Source organism: Physcomitrium patens, chromosome 3, assembly GCF_059467195.1.
Source record: "Physcomitrium patens ecotype Gransden chromosome 3, ASM5946719v1, whole genome shotgun sequence".
Lineage (NCBI taxonomy): Eukaryota > Viridiplantae > Streptophyta > Bryopsida > Funariales > Funariaceae > Physcomitrium > Physcomitrium patens.
Genome location: NC_143412.1, coordinates 4,941,493 through 4,952,300, shown reverse-complemented (window position 1 = coordinate 4,952,300; position 10,808 = coordinate 4,941,493). Strand labels below are relative to the sequence as shown.

The following is a 10,808-nucleotide window of genomic DNA, read 5'->3' as shown; positions in this document are numbered from 1 at the left end:
AGATAAATTTGATTTTCTTAATGAAGGATAATTTTTATTTTTTTCTATTAAATAAATTGAGGCTCTTAAATCTAATAAGGCTAATATCTTATAATTTTTTATTCTAAAAACACTTCTATTATGAAATAAGATAAGAGATCTGAGGAAAAAATATAATCTTTATTAGATGTCATATAAGATTGCAGCTGCATAATCTCTATTATAGTTGAAAAAACTTATTTTTGGACATATCATCTTCTTTAGTATCCATGTTCTTCATTTTGTGATTACATTACTTCTTTAGATAATATTGAGCAATGTCCTTGGATTTTTTAAAATATAGGCATAAATATTTTTAAAAACAAGAAGTCTTTTTTTGTTCAATAAGAAATTTAAAACATATTGTGTCAATTTGCATAAACTTTGGCCCAGACAAATAAGCTTCCAAAAACTTAGAAAGTGTGTCTATGGCTTGACTTATACCTTTCTAACTTAGAAAGATATCTAAGGTTGCCTCCTTAAATATCCAACTTAAATAAATCCATCAAGGTATTAAAAATGAGGCAACCTTAGATATAGCTTCACATATTGTTAAAATTCTTATTCCATTAAACTTCTTTGACATACTTATCATTGCTTCCTTTATACTTATAGTAGTAAGATTCTTCAAATTTAGCTGTAAATTTAATCTACTTGCTTCTCTTAACTATGTAACTTCTTGGTGCAAACTTTGAACTTCATTATAGGCTTTTTTTATGGCCATAGAAATAGTACCTCTATAATTTATATTTAAAATACTTAAGATTTCTATCCTAAGAATGTTGAGAAAATTGTGAAGGTTTGCAATAGTTGAAATCTATTCTAACTTTTGCCAAGAGTAGCATCCATAATTTTCTTGTCATAGACAATTCAAAAAAAATCAAAAAATTAAATTAGAAGAAAATATTTTGCAACATCTAATATCAAATAGAATTTTTTTTTAAAAAATATAATTTTCTATCTTTAAAGAAAAATTAATATTAGAAAATTAAATTATTTTTTAAAAATAAATAGTCTACAACCTTCAAAATATAATAATAGAAGTAAGATAATTCATTCACTTTTAAAATAAGATTAGAATAATAAATTAGTACTCTTATCAAACTATCATAGATGTGAATCTTAAAGAAAGAAAATTTCAATACATTCTTATATCATTTGAAATGACTAAAAAATCACTCAAAGATAGTAACATATTAAATTTTAATGGCTATTGTTAAAGACAAAAAGACTAAAAGTCTTAAAATAAGATTAAAGACTAAAAGGCTTTGACAAGAGTAAAAATATTTTACTCTTTCCTCTATATATACTATCTAACTAAGAGTTATGTGCCAATGTTCTATAAAACCTTCAACATAAGTTGACTTTGCCACATACATGACTTAACTTGTAAAGCAAGTTTTCTATATAAGTGCCTCATACTTAGCTTATTCTACAAGCTACCAAAACGTGTGATATATAGCTTATTTGTTGATCAAGTTTCTAATCTATCAATTAATTTAATTAAAGCTTTTTTAGAAGATATTATGAAATTAATCTATTTTTATTTACTTCTATATAATTATATAGGTAATTATTGGAATAAATATTTATATTTTATGATAGCATTTTGAGCCTCTTGGATTTATATTTATAATATATAATGATGGTAAATGAATATTTTTTTGCAAGCTATATACATTGAAAGGGCAAAAAAAAAAAAAAAAAAAAAAAAAAAAACTTAGATTGTTCTATTGCATTTATAAGTATAGTAATATCTAGTGCTATTGAGATTTTTTATAATAATGAAAATAAAAAAATAGCCTTCAAGATCAATTTCACAAAGTTATTGATATTCATCATAGATGCTATGAATAATTATGTGACTTATAAGATCTCTTTGTTGTAATGTAGTCACTATATTAGGATCTTTGTTGTAACAAACATTTGGGAGGTGATTTTTTTCTATGTTAGTTGAAGTTGACAAGCTATGGAATGACATATCAAAGATGTTTAAGACTTATAATTGTGATGTCCAATTTAAATAATTAAATACCAATATATACCTCCTTGCATACATTAAGCATATAATTTAAATAAACAGTTAATTAATTTGATTGTTCTATTGTGTTAATAGATTAAGTTTATAATTGACTCATTATACATATGATATTTGTCAAATTTAAAAACTATGCAATACTTGTTACAGTGGTGTCTATAAATTGCACATCTTTTGTCATAGACAAAAACTATCTTCACTTTGTTTCATATCTTTTAATATTTCTAAAAATACTTTTAATAGAGAGTACATGTTGAGTAGATTTTTCATTTCAAAATGGAAGCAACTTAGAGTAGATGGATCCTTCTATCTTTCTTCTTTCTTAGACAATAAACAAAGAATCAAAAAATTATCAAAGCAAGTAGGCATAAGGTTGAAGAATTACAAGGCTATAATTCTATCATAGCATGGCAAAGAAAGGATACACACAAATAAACTTCCAACCAAATAGACAATCATGTACCACTTCTATATAAAGTAATAATAAAGAAAATAAAATTAAGATTATAAAGATACTACAAAGCATTATTATCATTAATTGTAGCCATTAATTATAGCCATTAATTGTAAAGTATTATTATTGGTCATATTTCTATTATTGTATAAATTTTATTTTTTAATAACCATGATTGTACTATTCCAACTTTTGATAATGGTTATAATGATGAAATAGAGCTCAAAAATCTATGTAAAAACATAAAATGATAGGTGGATTATTTTAGTAAATACTTGGGTCAATTAAACAATTATTAGTTATGATGAATAAAATCTTCTTTTTTCTTTGTATTTATCAAAAATCTCTATGATATCCTTATTTTATTTTTTTGTAACAATATATATATATATATATATATATATATATAAACTATTCTAGACTCTATATTATTATATCACTTCTCCTTAATTTTCAACAAGACCAAGGATTTTTTTTAACCCTAAAATATTTGAACCCTAAAATCACTCTTATTTAACATTAATACCTTCTAAACTCTCGCCCTACCTCACTAAACCGCCAAAAAACATAAGTTGGTCGAGTCTAATTTGATCACAAGAATTACAATCTGCTTTGCTGTAACAATGCTTTGGAGTGCTTCAAAGCACTGCGGCAACCGCGCCTACTACATGACTTGCATCTATTGCAACGGAGATCCACACGCACTGGGGTCTCTCCCGACCTTAGGCTTTGCCCTGCTTGTCCTATTGATTGAACCTTCCCTTAGTATAATATATTGTAGGAGAAGTCTAGTATTGCACATAATCGAAGGAAATAAACAAATAAAGTAAACACGATGAATTGGAATGAACGCTGCAGGAAGGCGCTGACTATGGGCTATGGGGGAGAATGTGCGGGATGATCGAGCTGCAGCGATCACGACTCACACTGAGTGCAGCTGTTGAGTCTCCCTTGTTTTCTCATTCCCAGTCCACCTCCTTTTGTAGACTCGCCCCACCTGCACCACGCATGCCGTCCGTGTGGACCTGTTCCACAGGGGACTGATGTTGATACTGACGATGAGAAGCATTTTCGATTGCTGATTCTAGAGTAAGATTTGTCATCGTTAGCTCAAAATTTGCATTGTGCATGACCTACGCGGTGTGTTCCCTCGGGTGGGCTGGATGTGGAAGACACACTGCAGGTCATGCCTCAGGATGATGATAGAGGAGATGTGATGTGGGTGCATAAGCTTGTTGAAATGGCGTTTTCTCTTTTAGTGCGCAATAGGTCCTGTCAATCGTTAGGTTGTCACAGAGTCGCAATTTGACTGGCAAACTAGTTCATGATGAAGGCATTTCATGGTATGGTACAACTTCTTCCGGATGGTTAAGAGAAGATTCGAGCTCTTGGCCTCTAGGGCTCGTGTGCTTGAAGTTTGTTTTTTGTTTCTTGAGTCTTAAAATCGTTCAGAAAGATGCATGAGTTGAACGAAAAGTTCAATTACTATTCCTTCATTTTTTCGTCGGTGAGCATTGGTTTTGTAAGAATTCCAGCGCTTTAAAACAGGTTTTGTTACACAAGAAGCAGACCAATTTGAAGACAAAGAAAGAGAGAAATGGATGTAACTACTTTGTCTGAGGATGTGACGATGTCTGGGAGGAAATTGATGCTGTCACAAGAAGGTCCTCAGTCACGCTGTGATGGCCACAATATTTTGATAGCTATTGATCGTGAACAAAATGGTCGATCAATAGCCGCGACTTCGAGTGGCCTCATTTGAATCTGGTACGCATAGCAAACACGCTTCATCTCTTGCATGTACAGCAAACCAACTGTAAACCTGCATCATATTCTTCCGGTCATTAGTCTGGTGGTCTAATAGGAATTTCATCGCTTTTCTTCCTCAGTCCAGCAGCAGCTCATGTTGAATCCAGTACAGGTTGTAGACCGTTCTTCTCGTCAACCTGTACATGCCCAATACATTAGGTGTGCAGCCATCTAAGCAGGTTTGACGGTTTAGGGTTTAGACTATTAACCGATCAGCAGTATCTGCTCGTAGAAGGAGATCGTGATTTATTGCCAGTTATTGTTAAAAATAAGTGAAGTAAAAGTCCGCTCTTGAAGGAAAGCTCGTTCCAAATTAGGTCTTTGGTTTTGAACGATGGTTATAGCCAAGGCGGGTTTGGGAAATCAACGTCTAATGTAACAAACAGGATTCGCGGCTCTAGCGTCGTTGCTCCACGATAAGTTATTTCAAGTAAATTTTATAAATGTTATTCAGAAAGACATCGAACAGATTACTACATTCTAACACATTCTAAAACATTCGGAAAGACATCAAACAGATTAACATATCCTAACACATTCTTGTGAACTGGGACTTCCTTCGAATTCGGATGTTTTTACGCGACACTGTACAGAACAGATTTCGCGCAGCCATATCATAATGAGCGGGGAAGGTTATCATATTGTGTCTTCAGCACTGGAACTTAGTCAAATATTTAAATGCTCATTCTCATGTCATGTGAGTCGTTGCATATGACCTTGTTCACAAACTTGGGGCTGATTAGAGTAAGAACTCCCGGCATCACCAACAACGCTAACGACGTTGTTGCGAAGTTCGAAGACCTTTGGTAGCAGCTTCACCCCTAAAAAATCCACAAGTCAAGAACCAATGATGTGTAGCAGCAGGTTCGGAATGATTTCTTTGGTTTCATGTTGCACGTGATAACCATGCAACGCAATGGACTACCCAATATTTCTGAAAGAATATTCTGTTCAGGAAAGATTCTGGACTGTGTCAAAAGCTTTTGTGGAAAGCATGTACAGCTTCTGCGAAACAATTCCCTGAAGATAGTTATTCTTGATCGTTATTCATAATGTTGGAGGATGTCAATTAATTCTAGACAACTTCACTATTTCTTTCAGTCTCGGAGCTTATCCACTCACACTGCAGCTGAGTAATCGAGGAGCCAAGAATGCAACGATATCCATCAGGTAACCAGCCATTGAGGGATGAAGAATCCTATTAAATAGCCTTTTTCAGCATTAATACTTATATATTCGAATACCTCCTCGAAGGAACAGCACAGCAGGGATTGCTGATGAGCTTGGTTTAGGCTTCCTCCATACTACCATTTCCCACATGATTTATCCCTTCCTCAGTCAAGGATACACTACAACTTGCAGGCCACTTTCCTGCTTGCTACAATGACTACTCTACTCTTGTCCCATCCTCCTTTGTAAAAATCTGAAGGGATAATGCATTTAAAATCTGCAAGAATTGACAGTCACAATTGCAATAACAGTCTTTAGTTTGCATCACAACTTTTCCTTAAACTGATCTGTTGTGGTGCATGTACCGTGGATTATCATGAGAACATGTAAATTGTGCAGATATGAGTTAAAATACTGCATGTATGGTTTTTTCATACTTTTTAAACTGAGTTATTTTTTAGTCATTTAGACCCAGTAAATACATAGTTGAGATTGAACACACATCATAACTTCGTTTTAAGTATTAATGAACAATTTGAAAAGTCCAAAATCAAATAATAATAATAATAATAATAATAACAATCATAATAAAACTTTAAAACTAAATAAACTAAAAAAAATGACTATCTAACTAACTAACCAATCAAAAGGGAAATGTGAAACACATAACATCAAGGTAAGAGAAATTAGAAAAAAGTGGAATTGAGTAATGTACCCTTCCTTTGTTTTCCTCTTTCCATCTTTCTTTCTTTATTCATTTTTATTTTAGTTTAGTTTTAACTATATTTAAAATTATTATGTATCAATTGAAAAACACTTTAGAAGCTGTGTGAGTTGATTTTTACAGATGCAAATGCATCTGGACTTCATTCATTACTTTTTGCAAATTTATCCAAGTTGCATCCACTTTTATGTAATCTTTCTTACATGAATTATAGGTGAAAGTCAAGAATGAAGCAAGTCCACAAGAACAAATGAAAAAACTGTTTTGTAAAGTGCATCTCTGCCACTCGGAGAAGATATATATATATATATTTTTTTTTTTGTGCTATTGCAAATAAGAAAATTAATAATTTATCTTTTCTTTAAATTTGGTGCAGTGCAAAGAATTTCAAGAAAACATTTAATATTTAATATATGCTAGAAAATTATATATTTCTTAAAAAAAACGTGCTAAAATATGTAACTTGAAAAAAAAAATATTCTTATTCTCTTTTAGTTAAGATTTTTACATTCAGATTAGTTTAATCAAATTTTGGAACGAAGTTTTATTAGCAATAATTTGACACACTTGGTTCTTGAATCATTGAAATTTCATTGATAATCCATGTGAAGGATCAAAACTGCAGTGGTGATATAAAGTAGAAAAGAATGTTGGTTCAATTGGAAATAGTTGTAGTATGACAATACAATTCCTAATGAAATAAAAGAGTGTTTTTTATTCCAATCATTAATTTTACCTAAAGAAAACAATCAGAAAATAAAGATGTAAGTATTGCCCATAAAATTACATATTAAATATATTTTTTTGAGTATATAAACAATTTTAAATTTTAAATGAAATCGGGTTACAAATAAATAAAAAAAAATTACATAATCTCGTCTTTTTCAAACACATATTTATTTTCAACATTATTATGATATGAAATACAAAATATTCAATCAAATTCATCACTTGAAAATGGCAATATTTGATGTTCAAGTTTGCCCTTGCAACATTGTCAATAAAACTCCATACTAAGTTGAACATCAACACTTCGCTGAAGACTTCAGTTTTAATTGTTAACATCACCAATGTTTACTTCATCAAATCCAACACTTTATATATATATATATATATATATATATAATTCTAATTTTGGTGAAATTAAATTTAAATAATAATTTTTCATATTTCTAAACTAATATTGTGAAGAAGTAAACAAAAAAAAAAACAAAACAAAACAAAAAAAAAATCGACAAGTCTAATATCTTATCAAAAAAAAAATTGACAAAGGACATCCTTTCAATTTGATATGTTGTCTTCTTTTTAAAAGAATTTTGACATGATTTTACTCAAGTTCAAAAAAAATGAAAAAAATTGCTAAATCTGTTTAGATTTTAATTTAGCTAAAGATAGAGAATAGTTGACAACATATATATATATATATATATATATATATTAGTTTTTTTGTATATGTATGTCCAACAATTATTTGGCATTTAAAATAAAAGACTATCAATGATTTTTTCAATGATAGCAGCAGTTATCTTGTATTCTTACTTCCACATAACCAAACACTTTTGTCTATGATGTTATTGACATAAAAGTTAGATACTAAAAGTTATATATTTCTATTCATATTTAGATAACTAACTTTTACTCATAATTTTAAATATGGCACTTATTTAACTTCTTTACAGAATAAATATGATACAAGATTTAACTATATATTTCGGTTAAACAACTTTTGAAACATCTTGGTATGTGATATATTTCTCTTCCATTAAAAAAAAAACAAAAACAAAAACAAAGTAAGATTATAATGAAAATAGATCAAGATAGTTTAAAGGGAGTGTGATGTAATCATGAACACAAATCACATACATCATGTAAGTGTCACTCAATAGACTGATACCCATATGGTGTCATTTGGGTAAAGAAATTCGTCCTTCTTTGTTGGAATTAAAGCAATAAGCTCAGAGCAAGATCCTTCTTTGAGTATTTATTTCAAAATATCAATTGAAAAAATATGAAATGGAAACGATGTTACATAGAGCCCAAGTTCAAATCTATGTGCCAAAAAGCAAAATCGATTTATTGAATATGATGTATTATTTTGAGGTAAAATAAAGTATTCACATTTGAGCTCATCACCCTTGTCACCTTTGGGCTACCAAGATAAGCAAACACATTAAAATATTTTGGATGGGCCGTAATGATTTTGATGAAAAACTACTTACCATAGACAATCATCCTCCCAAGTACAAAAATGGGGGAATTTTCTCCCTTTTAAGGTATTTTATAAATGCAAAGCGTCCTCAGCGTGTCCTCTGAATGGGGGCACGACGAGGTGGAAAGCAGGGAACAGCGGCACACCACTCGGAAACCCTGCACAGCCTCATACCTCCACAAAACTCACTCCTGGTGGGCCTTCTAGATTGATGGATTAATGTGTATGGATGGATGTGCGTTCATCCCTCCCTCCCTCCCTGCCTCCCAAACATATCCGCATGGCGTGGCCCGTCTCTCTGCCATCGCCGTTGCTCTGCGCATGTACTCCAAGCCTGCCAGTGCTGCAGCCCCGTGGTCATTTTGTGAGCTTGAGTGGTGAGAAAAAGCACCCAGCCTTACTGTATAGTAACTGGCATGGAGGAGAATTTCCACTTCGTTAATAAGTCACTGCCTGATGATGCCGCCATACAGGAAGCGGAAGCGTTCCCAAGGGCATCAAGGCGCAGCAACCTGTTTGCCCCTGGACAGGCTGCATCCAACGTGAGCATCAGCAAATAAGATAGAATATAAGAAATTTGCTGTGCTCTATGCACATGCTGTGTGGCGGCCTGTTGGAGGAAAAAAAAAGAGAAGGGATAAGCTGGCATAGGTTGGGGGTGAAATGAAAAGCTATTCGACATTTGCTTCTGCGTCACTGCTGTTCGCGCAGGGTTTCTTGCGGATGTAGCCCACCATAACATCGTGTGCAATAAAAATAAATACAAAATTACAGAAAACAGAACAACAGAACAACATAAAACAAAGATCATAACACTGCAGGGAGAGACCGACAGAAGAAAGCCAAGCTTCGCGGGTTGCACTGGCAGAGTTTATTAAGGTAGTTCAATCCTGCAGACAAGAGGACGTATGCCGCACACACCCCGAGAACTCAGACACACAAACATGCACAGGGGAGAGAGAATGTGAGGAGTGATGACGCCATGGGCCTTCCTGGAGTTTGCTGTGACTGGAGGCGGCTAAACATGTTTTTGTTCGTGGTGGATGTGGATCCAGACAGACAGGCACCTCTCTCAACCCCAACCCCCTCTACATATTCATGCCTCCCAATTCCCCGTCCGAACCTACTAAAGCTTTCAGATGATAACATCAACAATATTATAATAATAATAAAGCCAAAAAAGTATCATAGAAAAGAAAGAATGAGCTCAATTCATCATTGCCAATGTTCATCCAATGTTTAAAATCCAAGAATGGATTGGAGGTTCCTTCGAAGAACCTGCAATTGTATAAACATCAACTTCTTTATGTATCATGTTCTGGAAAGGGGGGAGGGGGAGGAGAAAAATTTAATCAAATCAAATCAAATTAAAAATAAATACAGAATAATAAATCCAGGTGATACAAAAGGAGTGATACGTTATACAGACAGGAGCTTAGAAGCAACAGTAGGCAGCTGCCAGGGTGAATAATAATAATAATCATAGTAATAATAATCATAATAATAATAAGTGGGTTGACCATTCTGTATAATCTTGCTTGCAAAGTCCAAGATGCTGAGTTGGAGCGACATGTCAGCACATGAATCGAGAGGGGGGAGGGGGGGTCAGATTCGGAGGCGGATTCCGAGCTCTATTGGAATTAGGACTTTGCTGAAGCTGTGGCACCCACCCTCCAATCATATTCTAATGATATATTCCAATGATATTCTCAATTATTCTCTTTGCATTGATTCCCTCATCACATCCATGCTCGTGAGCCCTTCGCTAACTGCATTCCTCTCTCCTCACTTTCTCCATATTCCTCCCACATATACCATTGATCTACAATGAAACTGCCCCAGATGAAGCCGTCTACAATTATTTAGATTAAATTTAAACTTTTTGGTATCATACATATTTTTTGGTTTACAATTAAAATTATCATTGGTTTTTTATAAATGTGTCAAATTAAAGAACTTTGTATGAAAGAAATACACAAGCTTTTCACAAGATCTGAAAATAAAATTGTTACATTTGACAAAAAAATGAATATATTATACATAATTTTTTAATTTTATTAAATTTAATATGAAAAAATTATACTAATTATGAATTTATAATATTGATATTAATATCTATTTTTAAAAAAAATTTATGTATACATGTATATGTAAAATCATAAGAAAGACATTGATAAGACTAAAGATGGTTCTAGTCTTGTCTCCATATATACTAATGTTTGCCCTCAAGTAATGATGGTCAATATTTATCAATGGATGATAGACATTGTCTTAGTAGCTCCTAGAAGCTATATACTACTCTTAAACCAATACGAGATACTTTAAACCGGTATATTGGTATTAGATTTTCACTAATTTCAATGGAATCAATGACTTTTTTATTATT

The 10,808-nt window shown here is 32.3% G+C and overlaps 2 long non-coding RNA genes across 2 annotated transcripts; one reads left to right on the top strand and one right to left on the bottom strand.

The window, feature by feature from the left end:
• The first annotated feature begins 3,218 nt into the window (after positions 1-3,218).
• LOC149989484 (uncharacterized) lies at positions 3,219-5,118 on the top strand. The gene is made up of 2 exons (XR_016502020.1): positions 3,219-4,277; positions 5,063-5,118. It is a non-coding gene; the product is annotated as an uncharacterized LOC149989484 (long non-coding RNA).
• Positions 5,119-8,268: 3,150 nt separating this feature from the next.
• LOC141045212 (uncharacterized) lies at positions 8,269-9,594 on the bottom strand. Its single transcript, XR_016502019.1, has 2 exons — positions 9,252-9,594; positions 8,269-8,953 (listed from the first exon to the last, which is right to left on the bottom strand). It is a non-coding gene; the product is annotated as an uncharacterized LOC141045212 (long non-coding RNA).
• Positions 9,595-10,808: the final 1,214 nt, after the last annotated feature.